Below are 20,045 nucleotides of genomic sequence, written 5' to 3' on the forward strand. Positions count from 1 at the left end.
TTTAACAGCTCAAGCATAAAAGTGTACAGCAAATTGCAAATCACTTGCAGATATAAGAACAATGTAGTTCTGGTGGAAATTAATCAAATCCCTTCTCTAGGGTATTAGTGAGCCCCTTAGCCAAGCTGTCAAGAGAAATATTTTCGCCCCATTTCCTGTTTCTGTTGTCTCGATACTGTCTCCAATCCAAATTGTATGTGGCTACAATTCTCATTGAATCAAGCTGGTCTGATTGCTTCCCTCATAGAGCACTCAGTCCTCAATTCTCTGCAACTGTTCCAGGTTTCCATCTTAAAATACAGCATTTTGGCTTCAACTGCCCTAAGATTTGCAACAGAACATTTACTGCTTTTGCAGCTGTTACTCCTGTTTCTTATATTTTATTGCACAATCCCATACAACATGAAACCTGTAAGAAATGAGGTTCCTCTCAAACTCAAATGGATTCTGTCCTATGACTTTAAGTAGGAAACGCTCCTAGTATTCAGATGAGTTACTCTGTGGCTTTAGGTGACTAGAAAACATTTTCTGAGCTGAGTACTCTCCCCCATTACTCAAATGTTCTTCCTTTAAATGTTTCCTTCCCCCATTATAGATGTTCCATTGGAGAAGGAACTGCTTATCCATATTGCTGAATTGGCTTGAAATTCTACTGCTTAGCTCTTATTGGGTCACAAATTCACTTTGAAATGGTTAACAGTGGTATATATAAATGCGAAGCACTGTTATTATATGTAAATTACTACCTACTTTGTATAATTCTTTCTTTTCCCTCTTCAAAAAATACATACTGATATTGAAGTTCAATATACACAATTTTTTCTGCAGATTTCTGTGAATAGCTATATGATACTCAAGTTGTCAGGATTCATTTCAACCCAAATGAAATTTCATCAACTTTTCATTTGCTAACAACGTAAGTGCCAAATTACTTTGTGTTTAAAGATTACATGAACTAATGTGCTATAGAATGCGAAACTTTCCACTTTGAGGGTTTTTCTTAATGTCTTTAAAGGGCAGTGTTATGGTGTTTGTAGCTTATTTTAAAATACTTCAGTATAGACATTATGATACTGTAAATATGCCATTTAATTTAAGCTTCAGTTCTAAGGACAGTCACTTCCTTCCACTGAAAATCTGCACTCTGGAAAAAACCAATTAGTATCATATCAGAAAGGCCACATGTGTCTATTAAAAGCACTTCTATTATTCCTATCTTGATCAACCCCTGAGACTTTGTTAATTAACACAATACATATCAGATTCTCAGAGTCATTATTTAGATTAATGAATGTTACAACTGGGTGCTTATTAGTGAAATTTAAATATATTTGAGATATATAGATTGGGTGAAATATTTTATTAAATTAAAGTTATTTAAGCTGTGTACATTAGAAATTGGATAAAATATTTTAATTCACTCACTCTCTGGTGAATCTAGCAAGCCGACAGGGATAGTGGTAGGGATACATTTCTTTTAAATAGTTAAAATCACGACTCTATGATATAAAATGGACATGTATCAAAGATTTTATTTGACTCATTAATTAGTGAGAAAATCAGAAAAGAAGTTGCAATTTGTTCAAAGGAAACCTCAAAGACCAGACAAATATGTAAGTCCATTGAAATAAATATGTAAGTCCAAAGAAATAAATTTTCTTTATGGGTACAAAATTGGCTTCTTCTACTATAGAAAAGGCAAGTCAATTGAACCTGCACTAGAGAGAATGTATTTGCATGTATATAGACAAGAATTATTTGTACTACTATTCACTTTTCTACAGGTTGACTTAGATCTACAGAATTGTAAAATAGATCAAAGACAATGAAAGGCAGAAGCCCCATAGAATCAAATAACCAAAAAAGAGTATACTCTAAACAACCTAGTTCTCTACTAAAACACCCAGTAATCTTTTGGACTCTCTAAAAGTCTTCCACAATTTTCCTTTCAATAGGCTTATCTCCAACCACTGGTTTACAAGGATTTCTGGTTGCTGCAAAACAGGTAACGGAAGGCTGCTTCCAAAATACTGTCTAGTTTTCCTTGAGCTAAAGTTTCTTGCAAGACATTGGTCAGAGTAACTAAAAGAAGAGAGAACTTGACCGCATTGAACTCACAGAACATATTGTATTGTGCTTGCTTGCTCATAAAAGTTTGTTTTAAAATGTCTGTATCTGTGATGAAATTTGTCAGAAGCTTGCTTTCATTATAACCTTGCAGCAGGAATTTATCAACCTCAAACATTTTGCGTTATTGCCTTCACCTACCAAAAACAACCCAAGAGTAGTGCGTATCGAAATTAACTTAGGTAACTTCACAACAGGCAGAAATAGGCATCAGGGTTAGCCTTTTTTTTTTTTTTTTTTCCTTTGAGAGAGGGTTACTAATTCTGCTTACCAAGAGTCAGAATTAACCTCTGTAAAAGATTTGGACTGACCTACGATGGATTTTAGCATTGGTGAGGGCCCAGTTTGGCTATTTACCCTTTGTTCCTAGTTGTAATGTGGCATGGACATGACCCGCTCAACTTAACGTAAGAGGAACCAGAAGACACAATTTTCATTCTTTATCCATTCACACCATACCTCCCACCTGCAGCCCCTAGTCTCAATATCCTTGTCCCAGCCTCCCTTTAGCCACTGTCCTGGGGAGGTGGCAGTGGGAAGAGTCAGAAGGCAGGTGTGGCCCCCTCAGGCTCTATATCGCTGAGCCAATATTCTGTGCTCTTTTTCAGTAAGACTATATCACTGGACTATAAGATTCTTTGGCAGGAACTACCTCAAAATGTAAACACACATGACTGTGAGTAAGCTACGTTTCGCTCCTCCAGCTTGGTTCCAGAAGAATTAGAATTTCCATACACCTCCAAATGAACTCTTTAAGGCGGGCCTCAGTGCGAAGGAGGTAAAACAAAGACTTACAACATATGGTTTATCTTTTCAGTAATTACATTTTCAAATGTAATCCTATACACTTTTTCCCCTTAAATAAAGTCTTGTTTAAAACCAAATGTTTCTCTGTTAACACAGAGTAGGCAAATGAGAGTCCACACGCGGATACTGAGATATTCAGTGGTTTCATGGTTTTGAAAAGTTTGAGTTAACATGCTGTACTTGTGGCCTCCTGCAGAATAAGGCTGTGCAAAGGGAAAAGCGGTTAAGCACTATAGGCTTGTGTCTTCCACATGGACAAGGTTTTTCAGGCCACACTCAACTGCAGAATCAGCATTTTTTTTTTTTTTTTAGGGAGGACAGAGCAACCATGCACTAGAATATTTCCCTCGTGTCTACATCAGAATGGCATATTTCTGAATTCCAAGTTGCAAGGAGGAAAACTACCTTCAGATTTTCCTCCTCAGTAAAGGTAGCTTCCATTGAGCTTTTTGTATCTCTAAGGTCACTCCAAAGGGAAAAACATGAATTTTACAAACCATACCTATGAATGATCATACTCCAAACATGTTTTCTGCTATTCTGGTGACACTGTGAGGTTACCACACCTTTCCTAATACCTAAGTTTTCTGTTCATCAATCAGGCAACATGTTACTTCTTCAGGGAAAATAAAATCCTCTCCACTAAATTAACTTTGTAGAGATCAATAGGACAGGTGTCCTACAGTGAACCAGAGAGATGGGCTGCTGCAGGCTGAGCAGCAGAAAGGCAGATGACATTTACAAGTCAAGAGAGTGTGCTGGGCACTGTGGTTTTGTTTTCTCAGTCTCCATTCAACCCTCTTTGTTCTGCAGAGGTTAGTGAACTGAAATCTACACTTTCCAGACTCCTTAGCAACGGAGGTTGGGGATAAAAATTAGGTTCTCTTGTATCTAAATACATTTAGATGCCTGCATTTGCCTGAGATTTAGAGATAAGTAAAGGAGGCTATTTTCATGCCAATGTTGTGCTGGCAAACCAGGTCATAGAGATGTAACTCTTAAAAGGCCTTTTTGCTGGCATAGGCAGGAGTCCAGTGTTGGATATCAAGTCTCCTGGGTATCAAGAGGCAGTTACTGTGGCAGCAGAAGGGACCACAGTGGTGTAACAGCAGCCAGCTTCCTGATGCCTTGGCCATGACCATGAATAGTCCTGTGCTGGACCCTTGACCCCCAGTCCTTCAGTCCTTCCACTAATTTTAAATCGCTTTCTGTCTAAAATAGCCAGAGTGGTTTTGCTTCCTGTGCTCCGCTCTGACTAGTATGGAGAAGACCTGTCGTCATTAGGAAATGATCAACCACAGACAGTTAGGAGCTGGAGTCTCTATATTTATAAGTTTTAGAATTAGAAGGGAGTTTACATAGCCTCCATCCATCCCTCCAACTCTCCTCATTTTCAAGGTGAGAAACTAAGACTTTAGAGAGGTTGTATGGCGTGATTAAAAGATTTGGGGCAATGTAGTACAAAAGACAAAACAGAGAGCAGGAGTAGAGCATATCTGAGTTTGAATCCTAGAGCTGCCACCAGTAAGCCATGGGACCTTAACTTCTCTGAGCCTCAGTTTCCTTGTCTGTAAAACGGGGGTAATCAGGAACATGGTGGGCACTCAATAACCTTAGATTCTTCCCCTTCTTTTGTTCCTTTATTCATTGTCATGTGATGTGGCAGTACCTGCTTAGAATACAGGTTTCCTCATCACTAGAAATACTAAGATGAAAAGCAAGCTCTAACAATGGGCTCATGTCCTAGCACCCTTTTAGTCTGTGGACAAAGGCAGAGCAGTGAAAACAGGCAGAACAGGTAGCAACGCTGAGATGAGAAGAGCTACCCATCAGGAAGGAACGGTGGGAGATGAGGAAGAAAAGAAGTTGAGATCTGGAAATGTTGTCTGTTGGAATAAAAAAAAATAAAATAAAATAAACGAAATAAAGGGCTCTACTAGAAAAGGCCTGTGTTAGTCAACTCAGGCTGCCATGTCAAATACCACAGACTGAGTGGCTTAAACAACAGAAGTCTATGTTCTCATGGTTCTGGTGGCTGGAAGTCGCAGATCAAGGTGCCAGCCAATTTGGTTCCTGGTGTGGGTTCTCTTTCTGTCTTATAGGAAGGAATGGCCTTCTCGCTATTTCCTCACAGGGCCTTTCTTTTGCGCACGTGCCTGCAGAGACAGAGAGCTCTGGTGTCTCATCTTCTTCTTATACGAACACCAGTTCTATCGGATTAGGGTCCCCCCTTAGAACCTCAATTAACTCAATTTCACAAAGTTCCTACCTCCAAATGAAGCCGCACTGGGGGCTGGGCCTTCAACACATGAATCTGAGGGACACAGTTCAGTCTGTAACAAGATCCAGGTGACCTGATAACAGAAACCAAAGCAGATGATATAATTCATGAGGGAGACGGGTGTTCATGATCCAGACTGAGGAAACTGAGCTGGATCCAGCAGCTGGTGTTGGGGACTATGGCCTGCTATGCCATAGAGAATAGATCTGAATTCTCCAGGCAGGTAGTGAAGAGCAAACACACTTCCCAGAGTTAGAGCAGTACAAAAGCAGAAAGCAAGTCAGACCAGATGTCAGCCTCCTTTTAAGTTCTATCCAATCACGCTAAGACAACCGGATCCACCAGTAAGCACATATTGTACCTAACAGAGCCTGGGCAGCAACCTCTTTACCTGTTCGGTTCTAAAGATGGTACTTGGAGCTACTGAAGTGATAGCATAAGCTTCAGTCTCCTCTGGTTGTTTTGTGTTGACCTACACTCATAGATACGTAGCTCACGTGGCCCTTAAACCATAGATCATACGGTTTGAGACTCTCATTCTATGCCCTGTGGAAGTCCCAGTGCATCTAGAGATTTTTGCAGATTCCCAGGGATATATGTTCACCTAGTCACATCTCTTTTTCTAGGCATGTTTTGGTGCTTCTCTTTCATATAACATTGAAACAGATATAAACCTTTAAGTTTCTCCATTTCCACACAAACTTCCATGAGCCTAGCTAGGCTCTACTGAAATTTGAGGGTCATGGCAAAGACCTTAGGAAAGAGTCACAGTGCCTTCTTCCACCTCTCCAACTCACCTTGCCCTCCTTCTCTGAGCCCCCACACCCCAGCTGTTATGCAGAATGGTCCAGCTCTCCTTAGCAACTTCTCCCAAACCTGTATGTCCAAACCCACACACGTGTTGACTTTGGATGCCAACACAAACATATCCAAGATAGATTAAGGAGTTTACTTAAAAACATAAAATCTAATAAAAAGTAAAACTGTAAAAGAAATAAACAAACCAACATTTATGAACAAAACAGGCTCAGACAGAGAAAGACAAATATCATATGCTATCGCTTACATGTGGAATTTAAAGAAGTGGTACAAATGAACCTTTTAACAAAACAGAAGTTGAGTCGCAGATTTAGAAAACAAACCTGTGGTTACCAGGGGGGAAAGGATGCAGGGGAGGGATAAATTGGGAGATTGGGATTGACATATACACACTACTATATATAGAATACATAATTAATAAGAACCTACTGAATAGCACAGGGAACTCAATTCAGTACTTTGTAATGACCTATATGGGAACAGAATCTTTAAAAAAAAGTGGATATATGGAATGTATAACTGACTCACTTTGCTGTACAGCAGAAACTAACCCGACATTGTAAATCAACTATACTCCAATAAATTTTTTTTTAAAAAAAAGCAGGCTGGTTCTCTTAGGGAAAATGAAACACTTCTCAACCTGGGTTGGTTCAGCCTAATGGTGCAAAAAAAAAGTGGAGGTGGAATTAATTCAACTATCTTAGCAATCAAGAGGAAAAGAAATCAATTATGCTAAAAGAGAACCGTTTTCATCAGTGCAGTAAAGTCGTCATTAAATAATGTCACTGAAAATAGCTCTGATGTGTTTCTCCTTCAACCTTTCCCTATCTCTTTTCTTTTTACTTATTCATTTATTCAACACGTATTTCTTGTGCATCTACTGTGCATCAGGGACTGTTTTAAACACTGTAGGTATAGCAGTGAGTAAAAGAGGGGCCCTGCCCTCATGGAGTAACATCTGGTAGAGGAGAGAGATAATAAGCATGAAACAAATGCATAAAATAAGGTCACATAATGGTCAGTACTAGAAAGAAAATAAAGCAGGGTAACAGAACAGAGAGTAACTGGGAGAAGTTGGGTCAAGTTGATAAGATAGACAGGGAAGGCTCTCCAAAGAAGACCCTATTGAACAATGACCTTCTTAGCAAGAAAAAGACATGGAGAAGAGAATTCCAAAGGTGGGAAGAGCAGAGGGTGTGAGGAACAGCGAAGAGGTCAGTGGAAGGTGAGGAGAAGGGAAGAAGGGAGGTGATGGTAGGTGACATCAGAGACAAACAGGGCCCAGATCACCAAGACTCTTGTGAGTCATGATAAGGAATGTGGATTTCATTACCATCAACACTATTATATTCCAACCATTTGTTAAATATTTTTTGACAGAACTAGAAGTAAGTAGACCTACTTCTTTCTTTTTGTTTTTTTCTTAAGTAGCTGGAATACGGGGCTTCAGTAATAATGTATAACATTCTAATTAAGTAGAAACTTAAAAATATTAAAAGCCTTAAAGCCCATACACACACTCACACACACATGGAAGGGGGTTAGCCTCTGTCTCATGGGTTTTTACACATAGAAGATGCACAGCATGCTATCAGGAACCTGCCTTGCCCATTGCCATCTGCTCCTGCAAAATCTACTTGCATAAACAAGAAAATAAGTCCTTGCAGTATTATATCCCTGGCTCCTAATTTCAGACCACGGATGAAGTTAAGCACTTCGAAGACTTTGAGTTTCTTCGTCATTTAAAATCAGTAGAAGAACCATTCCAGATTTTTCTTTTTTGCTAGGTTCTTGGGATGGCTCTGAAGAGAGTACACATGATTTTTTGGAAACTGTAATCCTTTCCAGCCCCTAGAGATGGGGAGGAAGAGTCAACTGGGTGCCAGAAAAGTGAGCTGAAACAAATTATGTAGTGGGCCTAATAGAAAACCCACCATGTGATGAAATATTCTCTCTTTTTTAATTTATGAAAAGTACTCCCTTGCATGTTCCACACCCATCTCGCTTGGGACTTCCCAGTCAATTTAACTGCATCACTGAAGAATTAATTTTTTTCTCCAGAGCCAAGGCTATTAAGACAGCAAGACAAAGATCAGCATCACTATTCCATTGGTTCAGATGGATTCCCCTTAGGGATTCCCTTCCTCCTTAGCCCAATGTGATTCTAAATAATACTCGTCCACCCCAATTTTGAAATACAGTTGATCTTATCCATTTACCTAGAAGTTAGAGGTACAGAGCAATAGCTAAAGTGAAGCCACCAGCTCACAGATGAAATCTTTTTAGGAACCTTCCCCAAGTTCTACTAAACAGAATAGTGTCTAATCCCACGGTCAGGGTATGGTTTCAAGTAATGTGGGAAAACCAGCCTACTGTGGGATTGTAGCCAATCCCTTCGTCTCTCTGGATCTCGGTTTGTCCACATATAAGAAAATAATTAAATAAGAGAAGGAAAAAAAGCAATATGAACTAAAATGCTCATTGAAACATGAAATATAAAGGTGAAACATTAGAAACAATTTAACTTCCAAAATGCTAAAATCATAACAATAGTTTACAGGATTTTGTTACTAATAAAAACAACTAGAATTTGTAGAGCATATTACTTTATAAAACGTTTGCAAGTCCATTGCCTGATTTGAAAGCCGCCTAACAAAAAACAGAACAATTTATGATTTTATTTATTTATATTTCACAGATGAGGAAACTAAGGCTCAAATAGGTTAAATAATTTGTTTCAGATTACACAGCTTGTATGTGACAGAGCACGAACTCAAACCCAGCATGGAGTTGGGATACAAGCAAGTCTGGCTTTGAATATTAGCTCTGCCATCTTCTATCGCTATATCTTTTGAAGGTTGTTCATCAGTATAGACCTCAGTTTTCTTATCAGCAAAACAGGGTTGTGGGTGTGTGATCAAACAGGAGAACATATGTATAATGCAGTGCCTAGCATGTCATTGTTATAATAAATCCTACTTCTCTTTCCCTTCTCTTTTAGTTGGTCATCCCATAGCCTTTCTACTGACTAACCAGGCTACCTCTACCATCACTGGACCTAGTTACCATGGAATTCTATTCTCCTTATCTGCCCAGTCTGGGGCAGTATATTTTCCAACAGGCCACCAACTTCATTAGTATCCCCTGGCCCAGAGCCACCCATACCCACCAGACAGAAAGAGAAAATGACCTTTCCCCTGGCATCAGCATCCACCAGTCCTGTTCCTTCAGACTCTGACTTCCTGCTTTTGCCTCTTTAAATCTATGGCACTCGTTGGCTCCTTAGTTGCGTTCCCTAGTGTCAGAAAACAACGTGAAAATCTTCATGTTTCTGCATGTTCAAGCTTTTTGAGTAATCTGGGTTAAAGGATGAGTGAATAGCAAACAAGACTTGGAAGTTAAAGATAATACATTACTCAGGAGAGATTTACAGATTTATCTACCCTGGAGCTATCTGTTCACATTCCAAAGGGTTGTAACACCCTTGGGACCTTTCCCTTCTCTCCTCAGAGAAGATCTGCTTACATTAAAGAGCAAAAGTTTCTGTCCTTCTCTCAGGAGGGAATAAAGACACCTGTACAATTGCTCCTATATGAGCTCCAAGATTCACAATTTCAAGGTTCCTCTCCTGCGCTCTAGTCACCCTCTCCCTCCATACGTGCATGTGATGACTGCTTTTATCGTATCACCCTGAGGAGGAGATGGGGCATAAGTAAATAAATCAGTCTGCCTCTGATCCAGAAACCTTGTGTTTACTGTAAGGATACAAATAAATAAAATATAAAATATTATCTCCTTGGTTTGATTTCTTATCCATAGAAGCCTGAAATATCTTACAGCCTCCTTCCTGCTTGGTTGAACCTGAGTCATTATCATTTACAGAGTCACCTCAAATGAATGCACAGGAAACATTCATTTGATTATCAGTTCCAACCCTCATCAGGTAGAATTTAGTGGAAAGGAGAAATCTGCCTATCTTGAGCACCAGACTTAAGACCCTACACTGAACCCTAAATGTCCTTTAGGGAGGATGGGGAAGATATAAGTCAGAGGAAATGAAACCGTGAAAGAGACACACCCAATTACTATAAATACAATATCACAACATAGTACTTAACTATTTCAACTTAAGAATGCAAAATGATCTCTCGGCTGTCCATTCCCAAGACAGACTTTAGATTTCTTTCTGGGGCCCTTCAGAGAAATCCTTGATTGTCCTTTTGTATAAAGCCTAGAGGGATCCTGCTACTCAGCTCTATTACTGCTCCCCCATCCGAAGCACAGCCTGCTGCCCTGCTGGAGTCTCTTTGCACCCCACCCTCTTGTCCCACCTCTTCCTGCTCTATCCAATCAGTTCAGCATTTGACAAAAGTGAAAACGTGGAAAGCCTGGTTTCTCTTACCATCTCAAAGGTAGATGTATTCCATGGCTTTGGACTAGTCATTCAACCATTCTGATCTCTTTTAAAACGTAAGTAGCTAGCGTGGACTGTCAGCACATAGCTCTCCATGTTTCCAGGGATAGCATTCAGTAAATTATAAAAACCCTCTGGAACTGTTAGTTTAGCCAAAGCAGGCAAATTCCAACCTTGGAGAGGTTAATCCCTTCATAAAATAGCATAAAAATACTTCAACACTAAGTTTCAGGAGGATGGAATCTGACTCTAGGTAGATTGTTCTGTCCTAAACCTCAGCCCATGTCGTGAGCCAAAAAGCCTTAATAATTAAATGCATTTGGATAATACAGTGGCAAAACCAACTTCCTGAAGGAGGGAAATTATATCTGCCCCCGATGGCTTTATTCTGTTTGCATGATGGCATGAAAACTACCATGCCAAAGTTATTTCATGAGGTAATTGACCAGTATGGCAATATATCAGCCTCACTATTTTTCATTTTCTGGGGAACAGCAGAAAAGATCAGTGCCCTACCATTTTGAGGCATTAACAGGACTGAAAATATCAATCAATCGAATTTACTGGAAGAGGCTTTTGGATGATAAGGACAATCATCTCCGCCCATGACATTAAGTAGTTTCATTACAGTGAGAAAGGCTGATTGTTTCTATCTTATCTGATTCTGTCATAGTTGTAGAGTTGGCTTCTGCTAGGGGTCGGGTATCCTGGGAAACTGACCTCTTTGCTCTGGGGCTGTTCAATCACAGAAGCCTGTGGGTCTCACCCAGCTCACTTTGAGGGAACATCAAGGCAGTTCTACTCTTTACTGGGTGAGAAATTATGTGAAAAGCTTACACCCAAATTAATAATGAGCATGGTCTCTGTTCTGTAATGCATACATCTACAGACTCCTACAGCCAGCTTCAGTGATGAGGCCAGCTTTGATTTTATATTAGACAGCACCAAGCTAATCTCATTTCCTTATATCCATCTAGGAAGAGTGGGTTGTGTTTAAGCCCAGTCCAAGACTATTTTATCGGCTGTTTTATAAGCCTAGCATTCCCTTCCCACCCAGAATGGCCAGTTAATATACCAGGGCTAAATATTTGGAGAATTACTCTACCATATGGAAGTAGCAAATGAAGAACATAAAAAGCAGAAAGATCTATGCCCTGGTGGATAGTGGTCTCAAATTCACTCATTATTCATATGAAAGTAAGAAACCCAGGGAACAGGAGAAGGTCAGTGGGGTCCATGGAGGCCATTCCTTTCCAATATACTCTTTTTTCCTTGGGCAGCATCTAATTGCTTCTGTTCTGCTTACACTCGGGCCTGGAATTCTATTCCAAATACTTGCTATTTTCAGAAAGAAAAAAAAAGTTCCTGGTGTCTGTTCTGTATATAAATTGCTGAGTTTCAAATATTATTCAAGTTGCTGGCAGACAAGGTCCTGAGCAGAAGTGGGTTTCAGGGCAGGCTTACGTTGTCTCCCAGGGGGTCCCTTCCCTCTTGGAGAGAGAGAAAGAGCTACTTTTAACCCCAAAGTTTGTTTATCATTTTCCATTGGATGGAGGTATACTTCTGGAAAATGGCAAGGCATAGGGGGAAATCAAGTGGGATAGACATTCTTTTAAAAGAAATCATGCTCTCTGGTTCTCAGGAAAATAGAAGAGTGAAAAATGCCTAGGCGTCACCTCCTTCGCAGCCATTAAAGCATTTCTTTTCTTTTTCTTTTCTTTCCTTTTCTCCCTTCCTTTCCCTTGTTTTGTTTTTGTTTAATATACAGAGCCCACCAGAATAAAGGTACCTTATCTGGGAAGTCATTATTTTACTCTTGTCTTCTTTGTTCCAAGGAGATTTCCAGTGCCTTCAGAACAGCTACTGGTCCTAGCTAGCATATACTCTCAGAGGTATGGGAAGCTGCCCCAACTTTTTGACAACAAAATCCTCAGTGCCCAGGGACAGCCAAATCAACAGCTGCTAAAACTGGGGAAATGAGAAGAATAAAACTTTTGCTCACCCTCAAGTAACTTGTAGCCTTGCCAAGAAGATAATATCCATGCATATCAAACAATTAATTAAAAATACATGACAAGATTCCAAATATATGTGTTAGCATACGGTATTTGTCTTTCTCTTTCTGACTTACTTCACTTTGTATGACAGACTCTAGGTCCATCCACCTCACTACAAATAGCTCAATTTCATTTCTTTTTATGGCTGAGTAATATTCCATTGTATATATGTGCCACATCTTCTTTATCCATTCATCTGTCGATGGACACTTAGGGGCAGGACAGGAATAAAGATGCAGATGTAGAGAATGGACTTGAGGACATGGGGAGGGGGAAGGGTAAACTGTGACAAAGCGAGAGAGAGGCATGGACACATATACACTACCAAACGTAAGGTAGATAGCTAGTGGGAAGCAGCCGCATAGCACAGGGAGATCAGCTCGGTGCTTTGTGACCACCTAGAGGGATGGATAGGGAGAGTGGGAGGGAGACGCAAGAGGGAGGAGATATGGGGACATATGTATATGTATAGCTGATTCACTTTGTTATAAAGCAGAAACTAACACATCATTGTAATGCAATTATACTCCAATGAAGATGTTAAAAAAAATACGTGACAGTATATTGAGAGTATGTGAAGAAGCTCTGAATTCACTACATTAAGACCTAGTGCTGGGCCAGTCTAAGCCTAGGTTCTGAAGTTCTACAACCAACAACTAGGAAATTTTATAGGGGCTCTTCCTTGCTACACTTAAGGATTTTCATAGCAATACGTTAGTCCTCAAAAGATGGGTAAGAGCCATACATTCTTTGTTCAATAAAATTCCTAATCCTCTGGGGTTCATAATTTTCTTTGTCTAACTCCTAAGATTCCTTGGGGGCTTCATATCCTGGTATACGCAAGGCAATTATATTATCAGACAAAACGATCTCTCCTTTTTTAAAAGTTCAATCCAGCAAGTAATGAAGTGATGCATTTGGGCTGGAATTCTCTCGTTCCTGGGACTGAACATTAATCATCCAATGAGCTGGTCTGTTCTTCCTCAAATCAAGGTTTGGTCCATCTAAAGCACTATTCTCACACACGAGAGCTGGACAAATTTGACCACCATGGGCTGCCTGCAAAACAAGATGTAGTTTTCAAAGAGTGCTATTCATGACCTCACAAATTCTATAGTATGTCTGCCTTGGGTTTATTAGTGCAGTGAAATTTTGATGGATTTTTAAATATATATAAATAACTGTAGTAAAAAGTCTGTGTAGCTTTCACCCACACACGAACTGAAGAAACTCACAGGCACAAGTGCTATGAACACAAACACACCCAACTGGCTTTGTTTGGTGAGGTGATGATTTCACTCTTGGAAGCTCTGCTACTCTTGGATATGCTTTATTATTTTCTTCTAATATAAAAATTTTACATGCAAAAGGTAAGGCAGAATGCCTTCTCATTGACTTATGCTTCTATAATTATGGGAAGAACAAAAAAGGGAAGCAGCTTAGATTGGAAATAAAACATATAAACCCCAATGAAAGCAAAGTACGGCGACATGAATTTTCTAGTGAATTTTATCACAATAACCCTGCACACAAATGCCAAGTGTATCTGTTGACCCCACGATGTCAGAGAGTCAAGACAGAAGAAGCAAGACAGGTAAAAGTAACTTAAAAGTAACAAGAAGAAACAGGAAAATTGAGGAAGGTGAGAAATAAGAAAGTTCTCCTAATGTTGAGGAGTTAACAGTTTCCTAAATTCAGGCCACTATTCCCCATGCCTTCGGTTTGGGGAGAAGGATGAGTTGTATGAATTTTCTGAACTACCAAGACCTTGTGGCTCATTCAGAAAAGAAAACAAACAAACAAACACACAAAAAAGCTTGTTATCTCTAACTTGTTAGCACTGGAGGAATCTTAGAGAAATTACGACTCAGAAGAAAAGTGGTTTTCAAAGATCTCTCAGCTGATCAGTAGAAGAGGGGGTCTAAATTCCAGATCTATTCCCTAACCCATTTTTATGTCCACTAAAATTCTTTCTTGACTTTTGGTGAGCGCTTATAATCTCCCATCTTTTTGTGTACCCATCCCCGTCATCCTCCAATCTGCCACCCACCATCCGCCCCCCTGGCCTTCACACACACACACACACACACACACACACACACACACACACACTTGCACATCTGCTATATGCTTGTGAAATATGAGTTCTTCCTCAGTTAGGATGGGTTGGCAAGAATTAACACGGAATATATTTTGACAACCCAATGCTTGCAAACAGAACACAAATACCATGTAAATGACCACATGGCACTCCCAGCTACTACGCATGCCTGAATGTAACCTTTGGGAAACTCCTGATGGAATTTACCAGTTTTCTTCTCTCTTCTGTAGGGAAACAAGAAGCCCTGGGGCTGGAGGCACTTCCCAGTAGGTTCATGTGTTGAAATAATCTTGCTGTTGTCCCAGTGACTGGGAAATAGCCATTTGTTTTGTGAAAATGTGGGGATTCAGTAGACTTCCTCCAAACCAAGTAACAGATACCTAAACTCTTGGATTCCAACACTTCACCTAGTGGGCACTGTTATGCTCCACCCATGTCCCTACCTCTGATCCCATCACCCTACACACACTCCAGTCCTTGTTTCCACAGTAAGTGAGTGGGATTTTGCAGTAAGTGAGTGGGATTTTGCTTCAAGACAGATCCCACTCACTTACTGCAAAAGACCAAAGTGAAATGGTAAAAAATCCCTTTATTGTAAATTTTTTAAAAGGGGCTTACATGATGCAGTGTGCGCATCTTCATATGAACAGTGCTGTCATTGGCAAGCCATGGGAGGAACTTGAGGTTTGAGATGTTTTCTTAGTGATAAGGATGCATTGGACAATTGAAACTGGATGGGTAGCATGGTGGGGGCCAGGTGGAATGGTGTCTATCCTTAGAATATTTCATAATAGAAGAGCAAAAAGCAAACCTAGGATTATAAAGACATCCATGACTGCTTTATAGAAGGGGAAACTTCAGTTTGAGACAAAGAAGGACTTTCTAATGAAATAGATTATTATATGCTGTTATTTCAGTGGAGGTTGAATGACCATCTGTTCAGATATTCCTGGCAGGAATTCTTCTGAGAAATGATGAGCCAGAGACTCTGAATCTCTCCCTACTCTCCATACCTGTGACTATGGAAATCCTTCTGATGTTTGGTTGAGAACAGGACAACATTATATGCATTTGGAAAGAACCAGACTAACTGATTGACCTAGGAATTAAAAATGGACTCATTAGCAGAATGTTCCAGCCAACTATGGAGTGATTCTATAGCTCACAGTGAACAATGTAGTTAATAAAACCTTCAGAGGCCTTCTATAATGAGTAGAAAAGAATATTTTATAAATATCACACCAGAAATGTATTTGACTTTTCCAGTACATGTGCATACTTCAAAAGCTTATTCCCTTAGGTCATACAAATAGCAACTTTTAACCAAAAATTTGGGAAACAATAGTCCTTACTTCATAGAGGCTGTGAGGTTTAAACAAAGTCATGTGTAAAAACCACAGGACAGATCCCCTAGCAGAGTCAGTAAATAATAAATATTAAATATTAGCTGCTTATCTTATTTACAATCACATTTGATTTTCTCAATAAGCTTTTTCTTGGTCCATGGTGCTTACATTGATAACACACACTAGGTCAGAAGCAGCCCAATCCCAGATTTCCAGAGTTGCACTGTGTGGTCTTCATTGTACTGAGGAACCTTCATACTGGACACAGTATCATGTAGATATTGGATGCTTGGGTATGCGGCATGTTAGTATCAGTGTCTCTTGGTGTGACCCAGTGGGTATAAACTAAGACAGATTCTCAAAAGGCTCCATTTTTCTAAGAAAGTAAATAAAATCACAGCAAGGTGGAATCAAAGGGACAAATAGAAAGAATTGGGTCAAGAGAGACTTCATACACAGATTTTCTTGTGTGACTAATTTAGTGGGCTAGTGTTGCCTTGCAACTTGTGGTGTTTTCCAGCTGGCTCGGAGGAGTAGAGAATTTAGGGCCAAACATTTGGTGAGTTTCCTAATGAAAGAAATTAAACAATAGCTGCTCTGGCTTTTTGTAAGCAAAGATGTGTTATAGTTGAACTCCAGAAAGAGAAACAGCTTTCACTCTATTCCATATTCATGGATTTCTATAGGGTCAGACCAAGGTGAACACACCCAAAGGTCCATGTGACTGCTCCTTCCCTTCACCAGGCCAGAACAAAAGTATCAACATACACTGAGAGGGACTCTTAAAAAGTGACTTCTGAAAAGCAAGCTATAGACACTTTTTACCCACAAAGCAAAGGTACAAATTGCCCAGAGGCAAATGGGTAAATGGCCAGCTAGCTCCCATCCAGAACACAAGACCAAAGAACTGGAAAGCTTACGTACTTAGAGGACTCTGGAACCAACTCAGACTCATTGGATGATACCACCCAATTTAGGATCAACACCCTTAACTGACAATCTAGCAGAGTTCTCCATTCCAGGGGCCCTCCTTGCAGTGACCGCCTGCGTCTCCTCAGCTAAAGTCTGCACAAAGAAAACTGAAAAGATGAGGTTCTATCTTTGCCTGTTCCTGGACATCAATTCTTACTGGATGTCTGGGACATCCAATTGAGGTATTCTTAGACACAGAAGAGTTAAAATGGTCTTTGGCTATGTCCACTTCACAGGTCATGAATTCCACTTTACCCAGAACGAAACAAAAAAAAAAAAAAGAAAAGAAAAAACTGCCCACAGCACACACAATGATTCTTCTTTCAGTGTAAATGGTCCAAATTGAAACCACAGAGCAGATGGCATTCTTTTAGTGGCATACCCTATGACTAGGATACTGACAGTTCCTTGGAGTCTTGACATTTTAATGTAATGATGAAATGGGGTGTGCAGTAAGCAGAGGTCTAAGATGGCCCCCCAAGGTTCCTGTCCCTCAGTATACATATTCAGTGTACTCTAATCCCTTTCCGTGAGAGTGGGCAGGACCTGTGAATAGGAAGTGATAATCACTCCAATGATTAAATGACATTCCGTGAGATTCCACTGTAAGACTAGAGAGAGATTCTCCAGTTGGCTTTGAAGAAGTTCACGGCCTTGAACTAAGAAAGCCTTATGGCTAGGACCTGCAGGTGGCTTCTAGTTGCTGACAACCACCTTCAGCTGACAGCAAGCAAGAAAAATGGGACCTGATTTCCTATATCCACAAGGAAAAGGATTCTGCCAACAACATGAATGAGCTTGGAAAGGAACTCCAAGGTCCAAAGAGAACACAGCTCAGTTGACAGCTTGAATTCAGCCTTGTGAGACCCTAAGCAGAGGACTCAGTTAAACCATATGTAGACTTCTGACCCAGCTATGAGATAATAAACATATGTCATTTTAAGCTTCTCAGTTTGTGGCCATTCATTATACAGCAATGGAAAATGAATACATTGCCCCAGCTGAGTGGCCCTATGTCCTCATTTACCAACTGTGTGGCCTCGAGCAGGTTAAATAACTCTCTGAGCCCCCACTTTGTCATCTCCAAAATGTGAATTACAAACATATCGGCTCAATTGCTTGCATATGTTGGAAGAGAGAATGAAAGAGAGATATTATTTAGGAAAGATGTTATTTTGAAAATCGTAAAGCACTAATCAAATAGTTGGTAATATTCAGTGAAAATCTTTGAAGTCTGTGGAAATTCAAAGGTCGTTATGGGCTGAAGACAGGACTTCAAACTCTGGCTCCAGACTTTCAAACAAGGGTAGGATTATGAGAACCCCGGCTCCCATGACCTGTCTCCAAAGCAAATGCCAGAGGAGGCTTGGGTTCCTCCAGCAAAAGGTGTAAACATGGGGAAACTCCCTCTTTCATGGAAACTGGCAAAGCCTCACCCTGCAAATGATCTAGTTATTCTTGACAATACACATTACTGTGTCAAGCGCCAGGTAGGCACTGTGGATAAAGAGGCAGACATGACCCAGTGTCTCTGCTTAAGCCAGTTAAAGTGCTTAGGAAGACACAGATAAGAGATGAGCAAATAATAACGGCATGAAAATGTTATACTAGGTGGTAGGTAAACCATTGCGAAGGGGAGAGTATAGAAGATGAGCGCTCACTCTTCACGGGGATGTGAGGGAGGTGCCCCAGAGGAAGGCAGGCTTGAGTTGATTAGTAAAGGACAATTAAAGGTAATTAAATAGACGAGATGGACAGGGGACTGAGGAAGAGGCATTTTAGGGGAAATGGTTAAATTAAAGACATAAAGGTTCAAGGACATGACCCTTTGAAAGACAAGCCCCTTAGTGCCATCTGGCTTCATAAATGAGAACATGAAGATACATGACCAAATTCGACTTGAGAGTTGGGAAAAGACCATGAAGGATCTTGCACTCTTTGCTGAAGAGTCTCATATTCATTCTGAAGATGATAAGAAGTCCTTGATGACTTTTAAACAGATTGACCTTTTCAACTTGGACAGCAGTGTGGATAATGGATTTGAAAGAGGAAAGGCTCCCCTTTGAAGGTAATTTGAGTGTCCAGGTAAGAAAAGATCAAGATGTCAGTGCAGATGAAAAGAAAGATGAATTTAAGAGCCAACAAGAAAGGAGTACAAGCAGGACTCAGTTGGCCAGGGTGAATCTAAGAGAAAAAGAGGTCATAGTTGAATCTGAGGTTTCTTTACCGGATGCGTATTTGAAAAATTCATGAGTACTCCAGCTTTCGGCCTTCTAGAAGGGAGAGAATTTAGGTAAGGACTTCAGGAGTGTCTCAAAGCTTGTCAGGAAGTAGGAGGAGAAATTATTAATCCAGGCAGCCACTTAATTTACGTCCTAGATCCACTGAGGCAAAACTTTACCAGAAATTTTCCCTCACCAAGAAGAGTGGTTAGGGCAATACAAGGCCTTTCTAGAACTAGAATAAGGCAGTGTCCTTATGTGTCTCCGATACCATTAATGTCTGGGCAGCTAGATATTCAGTAAGTTCATCATGGGTCAGTTTCTTGATGGGTGTGTCCTCATCGTGGTACAAGTTAACTGTAAGCATTTAGAAGGCAGAATCAAGAACTTGTTGACCGATTGGTTTATTGGCCTAGGAATTTAAGGTGATGGTGGTTTAGCTCAACACATCTGCACTCTTTTGAAAGGAATTACAAAGTGTCTCAGATAACAAAAGAAATTTAGCCTCAAAAGTTACTCTTGCAGTAAAGGAGTAGGGAGGGCTCAGAAGGATTGTCAACATTGTTTTTAATTCAGTTTTTAGAACCACGTCATTCAAAATGATGTTTTCAATTATTCCTGCTTTTAAATTGAATTCTGCCCGAAAATAAATACCCTCTACCACTTTTAGTGCAAACACCCTGTAAAAAGCACTGAGAATGTGGAATCGATTTTTAGGTTGTGCACGAGACCTGGTACTCGCCAAATCACACCACTCCTTTTAAAACATATCTCAAGTTGGTCATCTGCTGTGGAGCACTGTTTCATTACTATTGATCTTGCTCCAACCCACCAGCAGTAACCCGAATCCACCTTTCTCAGTGTTCATTGTTGTGGTTTTTGTATTTATCTGTCTCATG

This window comes from Leucopleurus acutus (assembly GCF_964270905.1).
Source record: "Leucopleurus acutus genome assembly, chromosome: 2".
NCBI lineage: Eukaryota > Metazoa > Chordata > Mammalia > Artiodactyla > Delphinidae > Leucopleurus > Leucopleurus acutus.